Below are 18931 nucleotides of genomic sequence, written 5' to 3'. Positions count from 1 at the left end.
AGTGAAGGGATTCAGGGAAACCGGTTATTTTTACATAGCCAGACTTGAGTCCTGGAAATGGGAAGTACAATGCCTGCACTTTAAAGGAGGGGCTCGGGATATTGGCAGTTTGGAGGGATATGCTGTGTATCTTTATACGTATATACTTCTAAACTGTTGTGTTCTGAGCACCTCTGCAAAAACAGTGATCATGTGTGAGTGAGGTGAAAGTGTTGAATGATGATGAAAGTATTTTCTTTTTGAGGATTCTCTTTCTTTTTGGGTCACCCTGCCTCGGTGGGAGACGGCCGACTTGTTAATATATATATATGTATATATATATATATATATATATATATATATATATATATATATATATATATATATATATATATATATATATATATATATATATATATATATATATATACATTATATATATACATATATATATATATATATATATATATATATATATATATATATATATATATATATATATATATATATATATATATATATATATATATATATATATATATATGCATACTACCCATCACAATAATACAATGTAATCCTAGTTGTAACAATGCTCTGGGAATAGTTCGAGCGCAACATTTTATTCGGAGTTCGTCTCACAATCATTTCATATAGTCAGCCAGGCTGGCTGTTATGGACTGAGCAGTTGAAGGGTCCCTACAGCGCTTTTAATTGCTGCCAGTTTCAAATGTTTCAAATGTCAACTAGTCAGGATAAAGCGTTGACTTCAGACCTTCAGTTCGGACTCAATGTTAGCAATAATAAGAACTAAAAACAATACTACCCTTGCTGTCTGCCTTTATTACTCTGGCTCGTTCCTTGACTGGAAACTCAACTGGCAGCCACGTACTGTAGGTCTTTATTAATACTTGTGTTAGTAATAGTGAGCACACTATAGGAAGTGTAGTCACTATAGATAGGTGGACACTTGAGGATTTGTAGACACTATAGGTGGGTGGACACTTGAGGATGTGTAGACACTATAGGTGGGTGGACACTTGAGGATGTGTAGTCACTATAGGTGGGTGGACACTTGAGGATGTGTAGTCACTATAGGTGGGTAGACACTGGAGGATGTGTAGACACTATAGGTGGGTGGACACTTGAGGATGTGTAGACACTATAGGTGGGTAGACACTGGAGGATGTGTAGACACTATAGGTGGGTGGACACTTGAGGATGTGTAGTCACTATAGGTGGGCAGACACTGGAGGATGTGTAGACACTATAGGTGGGTGGACCCTGGAGGATGAGTAGATGCTAATGGAGGTGGAGATAATGCAGGATATTTAGACACTGTAGGAAAGTGTGACACTGCTGGCGATTGGGACACATCAGGTGGTCTAGATTCTGCAGGTGGTCTGGACACTGTAGGAGAGGGAGACACTGAAAGAGATGCGGACACTGCAGAAGACTGGCACACTTCATAAGGTTGGCGCAGTGTACTTGGTATTGAGATCGCATGAAGTGGGGACATTACAGTAGGTGGGGACACTGAGATAGGTGGGGACATACATTGAGGTAGGTGGGGACACTGAGGTAGGTGGGGACACCGAGGTAGGTGGGGACACTGAGGTAGGTGGGTACACTGAGGTAGGTGGGGACACTGAGGTAGGTGGGGACAATGAGGTAGGTGGGTACACTGAGGTAGGTGGGGACATACATTGAGGTAGGTGGGGGCACTGAGGTAGGTGGGGACACTGAGATAGGTGGGGACATACATTGAGGTAGGTGGGGACACTGAGGTAGGTGGGGACACCGAGGTAGGTGGGGACACTGAGGTAGGTGGGTACACTGTGGTAGGTGGGGACACTGAGGTAGGTGGGGACAATGAGATAGGTGGGGACATACATTGAGGTAGGTGGGGACACTGAGGTAGGTGGGGACACCGAGGTAGGTGGGGACACTGAGGTAGGTGGGTACACTTTGGTAGGTGGGGACACCGAGATAGGTGGGGACAATGAGGTAGGTGGGTACACTGAGGTAGGTGGGTACACTGAGGAAGGTGGGTACACTGAGGTAGGTGGCGACACTGAGGTAGGTGGGGACATTGAGATAGGTGGGGGCAATGAGGTACGGGGGTACACTGAGGTAGGTGGGGACATACACTGAAGTAGGTGGGTACACTGAAGTAGGTGAGGACACTGAGGTAGGTGGGTACACTGAGGTAGGTGGGAACATACATTGAGGTAGGTGAGGTGGGGACATACATTGAGGTACGTGGGGACATACATTGAGGTACGTGGGAGCAATGAGGTACGTGGGTACACTGAGGTAGGTGGGGACAATGAGGTAGGTGGGTACACTGAGGTAGGTTGGTGCACTGAGGTAGGTGGGTGCACTGAGGTAGGTGGGTGCGCTGAGGTAGGTGGGTGCACTGAGGTAAGTGGGGACATACATTGAGGTAGGTGAGGTGGGGACATACATTGAGGTAGGTGGGAACAATGAGGTACGTGGGTACACTGAGGTAGGTGAGAACAATGAGGTAGGTGGGTACACTGAGGTAGGTGGGGACATACATTGAGGTAGGTGGGAACAATGAGGTACGTGGGTACACTGAGGTAGGTGAGAACAATGAGGTAGGTGGGTACACTGAGGTAGGTGGGGACATACATTTAGGTAGGTGAGGTGGGGACATACATTGAGGTAGGTGGGAACAATGAGGTAAGTGGGTACACTGAGATAGGTGGGGACAATGAGGTAGGTGGGTACACTGAGGTAGGTGTGGACAATGAGGTAGCTGGGTACACTGAGGTAGGTGAGTGCAGTGAGGTAGGTGGGTACACTGAGGTAGGTGAGTGCAGTGAGGTAGGTGGGTGCACTGAGGTAGGTGAGTGCAGTGAGGTAGGTGGGTACACTGAGACAGGTGGGGACAATGAGGTATGTGGGTACACTGAGGTAGGTGAGTGCAGTGAGGTAGGTGGGTACACTGAGGTAGGTGAGTGCAGTGAGGTAGGTGGGTACACTGAGGTAGGTGAGTGCAGTGAGGTAGGTGGGTACACTGAGGTAGGTGAGTGCAGTGAGGTAGGTGGGTGCACTGAGGTAGGTGAGTGCAGTGAGGTAGGTGGCTACACTGAGGTAGGTGAGTGCAGTGAGGTAGGTGGGTACACTGAGGTAGGTGAGTGCAGTGAGGTAGGTGGGTACACTGAGGTAGGTGAGTGCAGTGAGGTAGGTGGGTGCACTGAGGTAGGTGAGTGCAGTGAGGTAGGTGAGTGCAGTGAGGTAGGTGGGTGCACTGAGGTAGGTGAGTGCAGTGAGGTAGGTGAGTGCAGTGAGGTAGGTGGGTACACTGAGGTAGGTGAGTGCAGTGAGGTAGGTGGGTGCACTGAGGTAGGTGAGTGCAGTGAGGTAGGTGAGTGCAGTGAGGTAGGTGGGTGCACTGAGGTAGGTGAGTGCAGTGAGGTAGGTGAGTGCAGTGAGGTAGGTGGGTACACTGAGGTAGGTGAGTGCAGTGAGGTAGGTGGGTGCACTGAGGTAGGTGAGTGCAGTGAGGTAGGTGGGTACACTGAGGTAGGTGAGTGCAGTGAGGTAGGTGGGTGCACTGAGGTAGGTGAGTGCAGTGAGGTAGGTGGGTACACTGAGGTAGGTGAGTGCAGTGAGGTAGGTGGGTACACTGAGGTAGGTGAGTGCAGTGAGGTAGGTGGGTACACTGAGGTAGGTGAGTGCAGTGAGGTAGGTGGGTGCACTGAGGTAGGTGAGTGCAGTGAGGTAGGTGAGTGCAGTGAGGTAGGTGGGTGCACTGAGGTAGGTGAGTGCAGTGAGGTAGGTGGGTACACTGAGGTAGGTGAGTGCAGTGAGGTAGGTGGGTGCACTGAGGTAGGTGAGTGCAGTGAGGTAGGTGGGTGCACTGAGGTAGGTGAGTGCAGTGAGGTAGGTGGGTACACTGAGGTAGGTGAGTGCAGTGAGGTAGGTGGGTACACTGAGGTAGGTGAGTGCAGTGAGGTAGGTGGGTGCACTGAGGTAGGTGAGTGCAGTGAGGTAGGTGAGTGCAGTGAGGTAGGTGGGTGCACTGAGGTAGGTGAGTGCAGTGAGGTAGGTGAGTGCAGTGAGGTAGGTGGGTACACTGAGGTAGGTGAGTGCAGTGAGGTAGGTGGGTGCACTGAGGTAGGTGAGTGCAGTGAGGTAGGTGGGTACACTGAGGTAGGTGAGTGCAGTGAGGTAGGTGGGTGCACTGAGGTAGGTGAGTGCAGTGAGGTAGGTGGGTACACTGAGGTAGGTGAGTGCAGTGAGGTATGTGGGTACACTGAGGTAGGTGAGTGCAGTGAGGTAGGTGGGTGCACTGAGGTAGGTGAGTGCAGTGAGGTAGGTGGGTGCACTGAGGTAGGTGAGTGCAGTGAGGTAGTTGGGTACACTGAGGTAGGTGGGTGCACTGAGGTAGGTGGGTACAGTGAGGTAGGTGAGTGCAGTGAGGTAGGTGGGTACACTGAGGTAGGTGAGTGCAGTGAGGTAGTTGGGTACACTGAGGTAGGTGGGTGCACTGAGGTAGGTGGGTACAGTGAGGTAGGTGAGTACAGTGAGGTAGGTGGGTACACTGAGGTAGGTGAGTGCAGTGAGATAGGTGGGTACACTGAGGTAGGTGAGTGCAGTGAGGTAGGTGGACACACTGAGGTAGGTGAGTGCAGTGAGGAAGGTGGGTACACTGAGGTAGGTGAGTGCAGTGAGGTAGGTGGGTACACTGAGGTAGGTGAGTGCAGTGAGGTAGGTGGGTACACTGAGGTAGGTGAGTGCAGTGAGGAAGGTGGGTACACTGAGGTAGGTGAGTGCAGTGAGGAAGGTGGGTACACTGAGGTAGGTGAGTGCAGTGAGGAAGGTGGGTACACTGAGGTAGGTGAGTGCAGTGAGGAAGGTGGGTACACTGAGGTAGGTGAGTGCAGTGAGGAAGGTGGGTACACTGAGGTAGGTGAGTGCAGTGAGGAAGGTGGGTGCACTGAGGTAGGTGAGTGCAGTGAGGAAGGTGGGTACACTGAGGTAGGTGAGTGCAGTGAGGAAGGTGGGTACACTGAGGTAGGTGAGTGCAGTGAGGAAGGTGGGTACACTGAGGTAGGTGAGTGCAGTGAGGAAGGTGGGTACACTGAGGTAGGTGAGTGCAGTGAGGTAGGTGGGTGCACTGAGGTAGGTGAGTGCAGTGAGGAAGGTGGGTACACTGAGGTAGGTGAGTGCAGTGAGGTAGGTGGGTACACTGAGGTAGGTGAGTGCAGTGAGGTAGGTGGGTACACTGAGGTAGGTGAGTGCAGTGAGGTAGGTGGGTGCACTGAGGTAGGTGAGTGCAGTGAGGTAGGTGGGTACACTGAGGTAGGTGAGTGCAGTGAGGTAGGTGGGTACACTGAGGTAGGTGAGTGCAGTGAGGTAGGTGGGTGCACTGAGGTAGGTGAGTGCAGTGAGGTAGGTGGGTACACTGAGGTAGGTGAGTGCAGTGAGGTAGGTGGGTACACTGAGGTAGGTGAGTGCAGTGAGGTAGGTGGGTGCACTGAGGTAGGTGAGTGCAGTGAGGTAGGTGGGTACACTGAGGTAGGTGAGTGCAGTGAGGTAGGTGGGTACACTGAGGTAGGTGAGTGCAGTGAGGTAGGTGGGTACACTGAGGTAGGTGAGTGCAGTGAGGTAGGTGGGTACACTGAGGTAGGTGAGTGCAGTGAGGTAGGTGGGTGCACTGAGGTAGGTGAGTGCAGAGAGGTAGGTGGGTGCACTGAGGTAGGTGAGTGCAGTGAGGTAGGTGGGTACACTGAGGTAGGTGAGTGCAGTGAGGTAGGTGGGTACACTGAGGTAGGTGGGTACAGTGAGGTAGGTGGGTACACTGAGGTAGGTGGGTACAGTGAGGTAGGTGGGTACACTGAGGTAGGTGGGTACAGTGAGGTAGGTGGGTACACTGCAGTGGTCACTACAAAATGAGTGGACACTGAGGTAGGCTGGATTACACGATATTCACTTAGAACTGAGGTATCTTATTATTTTATACACATTAAACAAATTTTGGCAGCTCAACACATCCACCATGCTTCATCCACCATGCTTCATCCACCATGCTTCATCCACCATGCTTCATCCACCATGCTTCATCCACCATGCTTCATCCACCATGCTTCATCCACCATGCTTCATCCCCCATGCTTCATCCACCATGCTTCATCCACCATGCTTCATCCACCATGCTTCATCCACCATGCTTCATCCACCATGCTTCATCCACCATGCTTCATCCACCATGCTTCATCCACCATGCTTCATCCACCATGCTTCATCCCCCATGCTTCATCCACCATGCTTCATCCACCATGCTTCATCCACCATGCTTCATCCACCATGCTTCATCCACCATGCTTCATCCCCCATGCTTCATCCACCATGCTTCATCCACCATGCTTCATCCACCATGCTTCATCCACCATGCTTCATCCACAATGCTTCATCCACCATGCTTCATCCACCATGCTTCATCCACCATGCTTCATCCACCATGCTTCATCCACCATGCTTCATCCACCATGCTTCATCCACAATGCTTCATCCCCCATGCTTCATCCACCATGCTTTATCCACCATGCTTCATCCACCATGCTTCATCCACCATGCTTTATCCACCATGCTTCATCCCCCATGCTTCATCCACCATGCTTTATCCACCATGCTTCATCCCCCATGCTTCATCCACCATGCTTCATCCACCATGCTTCATCCCCCATGCTTCATCCACCATGCTTCATCCACCATGCTTCATCCCCCATGCTTCATCCACCATGCTTCATCCACCATGCTTCATCCACCATGCTTCATCCACCATGCTTCATCCACCATGCTTCATCCACCATGCTTCATCCACAATGCTTCATCCCCCATGCTTCATCCACCATGCTTCATCCACCATGGTTCATCCACCTTGCTTTATCCACGTACAAAGAACTTTCACAGCACACATAAGTACGATAAGGCAACTAAATTACTGGGAACGGTTGAAGGTCCTTGATCTGTATTCCCTGGAACGCAGGCGAGAGAGATACATTATAGTATACACTTGGAAGGTCCTGGAGGGATTAGTACTAAACCTGCACACGAAAATCACTCCTATGACAGCAAAAGACTCGGCAGGAGATGCAACATTCCCTTGATGAAAATCAAGGGCGCCACGAGTACACTGAGAGACAACACAATGAGTGTCCGGAGCCCAAGACTATTCAACTGCCTCCCAGCATACATAAAGGGGATTACCAATGGACCCCCTGGTTGTCTTCAAGAAATCACTGTGCAGGCACCTGAAGTCAGTACCTGACCAACCGGGATGTGGTTCGTACGTCAGTTTGCGTGCGACCGGCAGTAACAGCCTGGAAGATCAGAACTTGATCCACCATGAGGCCTGGTTTCAGACCGAGGCGCGGGGGCGTTGATCCCCGAAACTTTTCTCCTGGTAAATTCCAGGTAAACAATGTTCATCCACCATGCTTCATCCACCATGCTTCATCCACCAAGCTTCGTACACCATGCTTCACGCACCATGCTTCAACTACCATGCTTCATCCACCATGATTCACCTACCATGCTTCATCCACCACGCTTCATCCACCACGCTTCATCCACCATGCTTTAATTACCACGCCTCATCCACCATGTTTTATCAACCATTCTTCATCCACCATGCTTCATCCACCATGCTTCACCCACCATATTTATCCACCATGTTTTAACTACCATGCTTCATCTACTATTCTTCATCAACCTTGCTTTCCTACGATGCTTCGTCCACCATTCTTCATCCACCATGCTTCATCCACAGTACTTCATCCACTGTGCTTTATCCACCATGCTTTAACTGCCATGCTTCATCCACCTTGCTTCAACTACCATCCTTCATCCACCATGCTTCATGCACCATGCTTCATCTGTCATGCTTTAAATACCATGCTCTGGTGGCCTGGTGGTTAACGCTCTCGCTTCACACGGTGAGGGCCTGGGTTCGATTCCCAGCCAGAGTAGAAACATTGGACGTATTTCTTTCCACCTGTTGTCTATGTTCCCCATCAGTAAAATGGGTACCTGGGTGTAAGTCGACTGGTGTGGGTCGCATCCTGGGACACTGACCTAAGGAGGCCTGGTCACAGACCGGGCCGCGGGGGCGTTGACCCCCGGAACTCTCTCCAGATAAACCAGCTTTTGAAAACTGACATTGAACACTGTCTGGAAAATCTTCCAACTCTTGCTCCAAACATCTTGCTACTGGGAGATTTAAACTTGAGACACCTAAAATGGAGGAATGTAGCAAATAACATTTTAGCAGAGATCCCCAGGAGGCAGCTCAGATGAAAATTCACGCACACGAGCTATTAAATCTTTTCACCAAATTCATCTTAAAGCAGCAAATATTACAGCCTACAAGACTAGAAAATAAGCAGGACTTTATCTTCATTATCAACGACAATCTGATATCTTACATTTCACAACATAACAGATGTACAGACATGTATGCATAGGGCTCCTGACCAGCAAAATGTGATCAGTCATGAGGTTGTTTTCAGGAAATTTTAACTTCAGTAACAAAAACGTTCAATGGAAATAAGTCAACAATGTCCTAAATGAAACAAGCTGGAGAGATATCCTAAACAACACAGATCCTAACCTTTGCCTAGAAAAAAAATACACTGTGGTTCTTGAGATCTACTCAAGGCACATTCCATTAAGAAAAAGAAGGAGAAGATGTAAACTAGAAAGAGAGAGACGCTCCCTATACAGACAAAGGCGAAGAATCACAGTTCTGCTAAGAGGTGCCAACATATCTGAAATACGAAAGGAGGCATTGGTCAATGAAACAGCAAATATCGAACTTAAGCTGAAGGAATCTTACAGGAGATAAGCATCGCTGGAAGAACTAAAAGCCATAAAGCAAATTGAAAATCAAAATCAAAATACTTCTTCTCTTATGCCAAATCTAAGGGAAAAACAACATCCAGTATTGGGCCCCTGCTTAGACGAGATGGGACTTACACAGATGACTGCCCAAAAAATGAGTGAGATGCTAAAGTCGCAATACTACTCAGTGTTCAGCGAGCCAATACCCAAACTAAGGGTCGGCAATCCAAATGAATTCTTTATGAACTATACCCAAATTTTAGTCATCTCAAAAATCTCGGATATTATCCTAACACCACAAGACTTTGAAAAGGCAATAAATGGCATGCCTATGCACTCTGCCCCAGGCCCAGATTCATGGAACTCCGTGTTCATCAAGAACCGTAAGAGGCCCCTGTCAAGTGCCTTCAGCATTCTATGGAGAGAGAGCAAGGACACAGGGGTCATCCCACACTCACTAAAAACAACAGACATAGCCCCACTCTACAAAGGTGGCAGTAAAGTAATTGTAAAGAACTACAGACCGATGACACTAACATCCGTTATCATAAAAAAACTTTGTAAGGGTTCTAAGAAGCAAGATCCCCAACCACCTAGATACCCATCAATTACACAACCCAGGGCAACACGAGTTTAGAGAAGGCCGCTCCTGCCTGTCCCAGCTACTGGACCACTATGACAAGGTCCTGGATGCTGTAGAGGTTAAAAAAATGCAGATGTAGTATACACAGACTTGTAACAGCCTTCGACAAGTGTGTAATAGCACGAAAAATGCATGATAAAGGAATAACAGGAAAAGTTGGTAGATGGATCTATAACTTCCTGACAAATAGAACACAAAGAGTAATAGTAAACAGAGTAAAATCCGAGGCGGCTACGGTGAAAAGCTCTGTTCCACAAGACACAGTACTGGCTCCCATCCTATTTCTCATCCTCGTATGTGGCCTAGACAGAGATGTAAGTGTCTTCCTTTGCGGATGACACCAGAATTACCATGACAGTGATCTCCATCGAAGACACCGCAAGACTCCAAGCGGACATCAACCAAATCTTCAAATGGGCCACTCAAAACAATAAGAAGTTTAATGAAAAGAAATTTCAACTACACAGATACAGAAAACTTGAGAAAATTAAAACTGTATGAGAGTATACAACAAATCCTAGCCATACAATAGAACGAAAAAGTAATATGAAGGACCTGGGAGTGATAATGTCAGTGGATCTAGTCTTCAAAGACCACAACAATGTATCTACCGCATCTGCTAGGAAAATGATAGGATGGATAAAGAGAACCTTCAAAACTAGGGATGCCAAGGCCATGATGATTCTCTTCATATTGCTTGTTCTCTCTAGGCTGGAATACTGCTGTACACTAACTGCCCCTTTCAAGGCTGGCGAAATTGTTGACCTGCAGAGTGTACAAAGAACTTTCACGGCACACATAAGTACAATAAGGCGCCTCAATTACTGGGAACGGTTAAGTCCCTTGATTTGCATTCCCTGGAATGCAGACGAGAGAGATACATAATAATATACACTTGGAAAATCTTAGAGTGACTAGTACCAAACTTGCACAAGAAAATCACTACTTTTGAAAGCAAAAGACTCGGCAGGAGATGCAACATATACTCAATAAAAAGAAAGGCGCCACGAGTACACTGAGAGACAACGCAATAAGTGTCCGGGGCCCAAGACTGTTCAACTGCCTCCCAGCATATATAACGGGGATTACTAATAGACCCCTGGGTCTATTGGTAATCCCCGTCAGTACTTGACCAGCCGGGCTGTGGTTACTAAGTTTGCGTGTGGCCAGCAGTTACAGCCTGGTTGATCAGATCCTAATCCACCATTAGGTATGGTCTCAGACAGAGCCGCTGGGGCGTTGACCTCCGAAACCCTCCATGTATACCATGCTTCAACGACCATGCTTCATCCACCAAGCTTCATCCACCATGCTTCAACAATTTTTAATCCCCCAAGCTTCAACTACCATACTTCATCCACCATGCTTCATCCAACATGCTTCATCCACCATGCTTCATCCAACATGCTTCATCCACCATGCTTCAACTACCATGCTTCATCCACCATGTTTCAACTACCATGCTTCGACTCACGAAATCGTAATAACACGATTACTAACAAACCACGTAACGGATGGGAATTGAACTCACGGTGAGTGAGTCGTAAAACTCCGGGCCAGTGCGTAAGCCACTGGACCAGCTGGCTACGATAAGATTCACCCAATTAGGTAATCTTTATACACTACGGGGACGTTAGTATGCTCCCCACTGTTGCCTGTGAGGGGACTTGAGCTAGAGTTCGTCATGGACACGGTGGCCGGAGATTCTTCTGTTAAAACTTGTGTTTGTGGTCACAATGGGACCTATGCTAACCTTCCTATGGTGTATAAGTATACCTAGTTGGATGAACCTTATTGTAGCCAGCTGGCCCAGTGGCTTACGCTACATATATTCGGATTCTTTAGAGCAGAGAGTAGTCGAGGCTAGATACACTCTAAGATACTTATCTTAGAGAGGGTAGTTGTAGAATCAAGGTGCATTTAAAAGATCATCATTTCTTTCTAAATCCTCTGGAAATGCGCTCCAGTTTGATTTAAGCGAGAAAAATTTCGTGAGGTGTCAGTTGATCTGCCAGGAGTGAACAACACGGAAAATTAACAGTGCCATCTTCGGTGATACTCTGTAGCTTAATGACATCAAAGGGATTCGAGTGAGGTAAATGCCTGAATTAATGACAGAAAACGAATCTAGCATATTTTAAGCCATTTGAACCTTTTATCTCCTTATCAGCTACACTCTCCCAAAACTAATGTTCCTTTCGAGACGGCTTCCATTACCCAGTAGCCCCAAACTAGGCAAGTATGATGTCTTTCTGATGTCCAGACTACAAAAGATTTTAATTCTTCTTCGGATGCTTCCCACTGGGAAGAAGCTACGCGTCCAATCAGTCGTGATGGGAGATATACATGGGAGATATACATGGGTGCCTAAATTATACTGGAGGGCATAATGTGCTCCTAAGTCACAGGAGAAGCTCTGATGATGGCTAAGTGTTTCAGTGGAAATAAAGTTATCCAACCCTTCTTTACGTCAAACTTAATTGCTTCATATTCTCCAGGCAATGTAAGACTCTTTCGGGTTTAGCTCTTTCCCGTGAATGTAATATTAGTAATAATTCGCCACACCCAGCGGGGTAACATGACTCCTGCTGTCGCAGCCCCATGATCAGCAGGTTATATTAATTCTCTGCTGGATGGAAGTCTCTTCACGGCGCTTCCATAACAAGATCTCACCCAGTCCCACTCGCGCCCTCTCCTACCCCGACCATCCGAAAGAAAAAAAAGATATGCAAATTTGTTTTAACCGCAGTCGAAGTTAAAGCCACACTGAGCAAAACGGCAATGAATAACGAGATTCAAGTATTGCTGGAAGTGTTCAGATGTTAAGTAAAAGATATCCGCATACTTGATGTCTCTAACGATTTAGACAAAAACAGATACTCTGAGAGATGGTAAAGCTTTCGTAACAGTAACTCCAAGACTGCTGGAACAAAATCTTTGAAGTTCAGCAGCTACTGAACCAAAAGTGGAATGCATGACTATATCCTCGACTCCCTACTGACATTCAATTTTCTTATGTACGCAACACATTCTGTGTGATGGAACATGGCATCACATAGCTTTTAACTCACAAAATCGTAATAACATAATTGTAATTAACTTACGGAAGTCATGTTGACTAAACCCATGGAAAGTCAGTCATGAAACTAATCACTGTGGGTTGAAAAATGGTAAAAATACCGATAACCTAATGAATAAGACGCTGGTGCAACAGTTGGGTATATTCATTGTAGTAGAGAAATGAAAATGATGTAATCAGTCCATCAACCTTGGAGAAATAGTATTTGAAGTGATCAGTCCCTCAGCCTGGAGAAGAACTCTTGTACTACTACTACTACTTCTACTACTACCACCTCTTCCTGCCTATATATAGCCGTCCTGCTCCACCTCTGTTAGTGTGACTTTGTCAATGGTCCAAGTCGGACTGAAACGTCGTCGTAAGCTTCTCTCTTTTATGTGCGGGTTATTTGTGTATAGAACTCTTCATCTCACTATTACATCTGCTGCCTCTGTGTTAGACTGAAGACACTTACTGTCTAATAATAAAAATAATAATAAAATAATAATAATAATATATTCGTTTACTACAAGTACATATACAAGGTATACAGCTGACATCAATGACATACTACTATTTAGAAAGCCGCTAGTTATGCATAGCATTTCGGGCAAATTAGGTCAGTTTTGTCCCAGGATGCGACCCACACCAGCCGACTAACATCCAGGTACCTATTTTACTGGTGGGTGTAAGGAAACACGTCCAATGTCTCTACCCCTTCACCGGAAATCGAACCCGTACACCTCACCGTGTGATGCGAGAGCTTTTGCCACCAGGTCACGGGACACCATGTAGACAGAAAGTTTGTGTGATGAATGGTTTGAAAAACCGACAAGTTGAAGATTGAGACACTTATGCAGCATATGGGAATCTTTATTCAGGAAACGTTTCGCCACGCAGTGGCTTCATCAGTCCAATACGCCTTCTTTGTATTGGACTGATGAAGCCACTGCGTGGCGAAACGTTTCCTGAATAAAGATTCCCATATGCTGCATAAGTGTCTCAATCTTCAGACAGAAAGTTTCAACAGTAAAGATAGCCTATTGCTGCACATGTGCCTCACTCATCCACTAACCACTGTATACACCAGCATAATAAGATTCAATCAACTAGGGATATTTCAATTCCTTACGAATAAACATAAGTGTTAGAAGCTTTAGCTTTAGTATTTTCAGAAGCTTTATAAAACGACTCGCGAAAGCTTAAAAACACGATTGTAAACATCTTAGCGGATGGGTTCGAAATCATGGTGAGACAGCCCTAAAATTATAAAATCCTGCATTGTGGCTACAGTGGGGTTCGGGCTTTCCTTCCTAGGAAACAGAAATATACTTCGTTTGATTAATATTTTTAGGCCGACATTGTGAATTGGTAAACAAACTTGAATGCTAGTACCTAACACTGTCTCACACACACACACACACACATATATATATATATATATATATATATATATATATATATATATATATATATATATATATATATATATATATATATATATATATATATATATATATATATATATATATATATATATATATATATATATATTATATATATATATATATATATATATATATATATATATATATATATATATATATATATATATATATATATATATATATATATATATAGATGGGGTCCACCTCTGGTGTAAATTGTGGGACCCATAGCCTCGGAGAAGTGGATACAAAGGCTTCAAGGAAGAATATTTGGATTTCTTCCTGAAGCCATTTGAATATTCCACTTCCCCTACCACCCCATCTTTTAAACTATTTTTTTTTACCAATAGGAATATTTTATTACATAATATGGCACAGAAGATTTAAGAGATACTATATATATTATATATATATATATATATATATATATATATATATATATATATATATATATATATATATATATATATATATATATATATATATATATATATATATATATATATATATATATATATATATATATATATATATATATATATATATATATATATATATATATATATATATATATACGTATATGCAATAAGATCACAGTAAACAGGTAATAATGTGAGTAGTCACGAAAGCGCTTGGAATTTCTCTATTCTTTCAGAGTGGTTGTTTTGCATATATATATATATATATATATATATATATATATATATATATATATATATATATATATATATATATATATATATATATATATAAATGTGTTCTTGCTAATTGACGAGTTTTACCTATTCAACACGACATATTTATATACAAAGTGAGTTGCAGTCATCGGGAGTACTAAATTTTGTCCAAAAGAGAAAATATACAATAACTTACTCTAACAGGAGTCGACCTGAGCTGGCTTTACTAAGCCCTACATAATTGCTGAGATTATCTGGCTTGAGGTCATTAACCAAGGTGTAATGACCGTGCGATAACTGCTCTTTTCTGATGATTGCTTTCATTTCCTGGCGTCATGGCAGTTAGTGGCAACGTAGGCGGTATAAGCGTAAGACCCGCCTTACAGAGGTGTGGGGTGGCTTTGGAAAAGGATTTGCGACAAAGGTAATGGAGCCATTTGTGTGTGAGAGACGGAGCTGTCTGGCCGCGGCTTACTGCTGAACGACTCCCGCGGCGAGAATACCTCGGCCAGCCATTGATACGGTAAGAGTATAATTGAAAATTATAATCTTGGAACGATACCTGCGGCGAAGCAAGAGTTATGTGAGGGAACTGTTATAGAAAATTACTATTATTATTATTATTATTATTATTATTATTATTATTATTATTATTATTATTATTATTATTATTATTATTATTATTATTATTAATTATATTGTTGATGCTATTATTATTAGTTTTAGAATTGTCTTCAAACTGGGGTTCAGTCTTCTATACGATTAAATATTTTACCAGACTTTAATACTTGTTATTCCCGGTCAGACTAGAGCAGGCTAGATTAGATTAATTTACTAACTTTTCTCACTAAGGTGTTTGAGGAGGTAGATCATGGTAATGAATATGATATTGTGTATATGGACTTCAGTAAGGCTTTCGATAGAGTTCCACACCAGAGGCTATTGAGTAAACTAAGGCCCACAGAATAGGAGGAGAAATTTTTTCCTGGGTAGAGGCATGGCTGACAAATAGACAGCAGAGAGTTTGCATAAATGGGGTGAAATCAGAATGGGGGCACGTCACAAGCGGTGTTCCTCAGGGGTCAGTGTTGGGCCCGTTCTTGTTCACAATTTACATAAACGACATAGATGAGGGAATAAATAGCGACATAAGCAAATTTGCTGATGACACCAAAATAGGCCGTCCAATTCATTCTAATGAGGACACTAGAGCACTCCAGGATGATTTGAATAGACTGATGCAATGGTCGGAGAAGTGGCAGATGCAGTTTAATATTGACAAATGCAAAGTTCTAAATGTTGGACAGTTAAATAACCATGCCACATGTAAACTAAATAATGTAGAACTTAATACTACTGACTGCGAAAAGGATTTAGGAGTTCTGGTTAGCAGTAATCTAAAACCAAGACAACACTGCATTAGTGTTCGCAATAAAGCTAACAGAATTCTTGGCTTCATATCTAGAAGTATAAATAATAGAAGTCCTCAGGTTGTTCTTCAACTCTATATATCCTTGGCTAGGCCTCATTTAGACTATGCTGCTCAGTTCTGGTCACCGTATTACAGAATGGATATAAATGCTCTGGAAAACGTACAGAGGAGGATGACAAAGATGATCCCATGTATCAGAAATCTTCCCTATGAGGATAGACTGAGGCCCTGAATCTGCACTCTCTCGAAAGACGTAGAATTAGGGGGGATATGATCGAGGTGTATAAATGGAAAACAGGAATAAATAAAGGGGATGTAAAGAGCGTGCTGAAAATTTCCAGCCAAGACAAGACTCGCAACAATGGTTTCAAGTTGGAAAAAATCAGATATATAGGAAAGCACTGGTTTGGTAATAGTGTTGTGGATGAGTGGAACAAACTCCTGAGTACAGTTATTCAGGCTAAAACGTTGTGTAGTTTTAAAAATAGGTTACATAAATACATGAGTGGGTGTTGGTGGGTGTGAGTTGGACCTGACTAGCTTGTGCTGCTGGGTCTGGTGCCGTGCTCCTTCGTTGAGTTGAGGTGACCAGACTGGGTGGGTCATTGGGCTTATCCGGGGGGGTGGGGGGTACATGGACCTGCTCCGCATGGGTCAGTAGGCCTGTTGCAGTGTTTCTTCTTTCTTATGTTCTTATGTTCTTATGAAAGATAGGTTAGGTTAGGTTAGGTTAAGTTAGGTTAGGTTATGTTGCGTTAGGTTAAGTTAGGTTAGGTTAAGTTAGGTTAGGTTAGGTTAAATTAAGTTAGGCTAGGTTAAGTTAGGTTAGGTTAGGTTAGATTAAGTTAGGTTAGGTTAAGTTAGGTTAGGTTAGGTTAGCATAGCGAATATTAACCTGTATTTACGTATAAATGACGGACAATTTCGAAACAATAAAACTGAAAGATATAGTTGCGTCTAGAAGAGTGAAGGTGACGGTAATACCATCATAGACTGTAAGTCTCTACAGCAGCACCAAAGTAAGTTGAAAGATACGCAAACAACCCGCACTTTGGAGACTGAAGATTATAACGACGTTTCGATCAGACTTGGACCATTAACAAGTCACATTGAAGCGAGAAGAGGTCAGAACCTACCTACCTGGAGTCTACCTGGAGGGCATTCCGGGAATCAACGTCCCCGGTGGATCAGGGCCTGATCAACTAGGCTGTTACTGCTGGCAGCACCTGCATCACTTACAATGTAAAAAAGAAGTATTTTTGGGCCAAACCTAACAAAGAAACCTCATCAAACCTAACTTAACCTAATGTAGTTTTTTTTTTAGCTAAATTCTGTTGTATATATCACAGGTCAGTTTATACTGATTTAATATTACCAAAAATCAATTATTTTTTTTTTGGACTCAATTTTGCAGTTATGCAAAAAAAAAAAATAAGTTTTCTCCCTGATTATTCGGCAGATAATACATTTGCATTTTAGGCCAAACTGGCCCGTTCAGCTTAATAGGCACGACATATATATTATGTTGTATGATCTTCCTTCCAACACTCTGTGTTGAACGATATTCCGTCAGGCACTCCGGTGTTGAAGGATCTTCAGGCATTCTGGTGTTGAAGGATCTTCAGGCATTCTGGTGTTGAAGGATCTTGAAACACTCTGGTGTTGAAGGATCTTCATGCACTCTGGTGTTGAAGGATCCTCCTTCAGGCACTTTGGCATTGTATAATCGTCCTTCCAGCACTCTGGTATTGTATGATCGTCCTTCCAGCACTCTGGTATTGTATGATTGTCCTTCCAACACTCTGGGATTGTTTGATCGTCCTTCCAGCACTCTGGTATTGTAGGATCGTCCTTCCAGCAATCTGGTATTGTAGGATCGTCTTTTCAGCACTCTAGTATTGTATGATCGTCCTTCCAGCACTCTGGTATTGTATGATTGTCCTTCCAACACTCTGGGATTGTTTGATCGTCCTTCCAGCACTCTGGTATTGTAGGATCATCCTTCCAGCACTCTGGTATTGTAGGATCGCCCTTCGAGCACTCTGGTATTGTATGATTGTCCTTCTATCGCTCTGGTATTGTGTGATCGTCCTTTCAGCAATCTGGTATTGTAAGATCGTCCTTCCAGCACTCTAGTATTGTATGATTGTTCTTCCAGCACTCTGGTATTGTAGGATCGTCCTTCCAGCACTTTGGTATTGTAGGATCGTCCTTCCAGCACTCTGGTGCGTAAGGGTCGTACTTCCAGCACTCTGGAGTGGAAGGATCGTCTTCCAGCACTCTGGTGTGGAGGAATCGTCATTCCAGCACTCTAGTGTGGAAGAATCGTCCTTCCAACACTCTGGTATTGTAGGATCGTCCTTCCAGCACTCTGGTGTGGAAAGATCGTCCTTCCAGCACTCTGGTATTGTAGGATCGTCCTTCCAGCACTCTGGTGTGGAAGGATCGTCCTTCCAGCAGTCTAGTGTGGAAGGATCGTCCTTCCAGCACTCTGGTATTGTAGGATCGTCCTTCCAGCACTCTGGTGTGGAAAGATCGTCCTTCCAGCACTCTGGTATTGTAGAATCGTCCTTCCAGCACTCTGGTGTGGAAGGATCGTCCTTCCAGCAGTCTAGTGTGGAAGGATCGTCCTTCCAGCACTCTGGTAATGTAGGATCGTCCTTCCAGCACTCTGGAGTGGAAGGATCGTCCTTCCAGCACTCTGGTATTGTAGGATCGTCCTTCCAGCACTCTGGTGTGTAAGGATCGTCCTTCTGCACTCTGGTATTGTAGGATCGTCCTTCCAGCACTCTGGTGTGTAAGGATCGTCCTTCCGCACTCTGG

The sequence above is a fragment of the Cherax quadricarinatus genome, chromosome 90 (genome assembly GCF_038502225.1).
Source record: "Cherax quadricarinatus isolate ZL_2023a chromosome 90, ASM3850222v1, whole genome shotgun sequence".
Lineage (NCBI taxonomy): Eukaryota > Metazoa > Arthropoda > Malacostraca > Decapoda > Parastacidae > Cherax > Cherax quadricarinatus.
The sequence above is the reverse complement of the archived record's forward strand: the minus strand, read 5'-3'. Positions refer to the sequence as shown.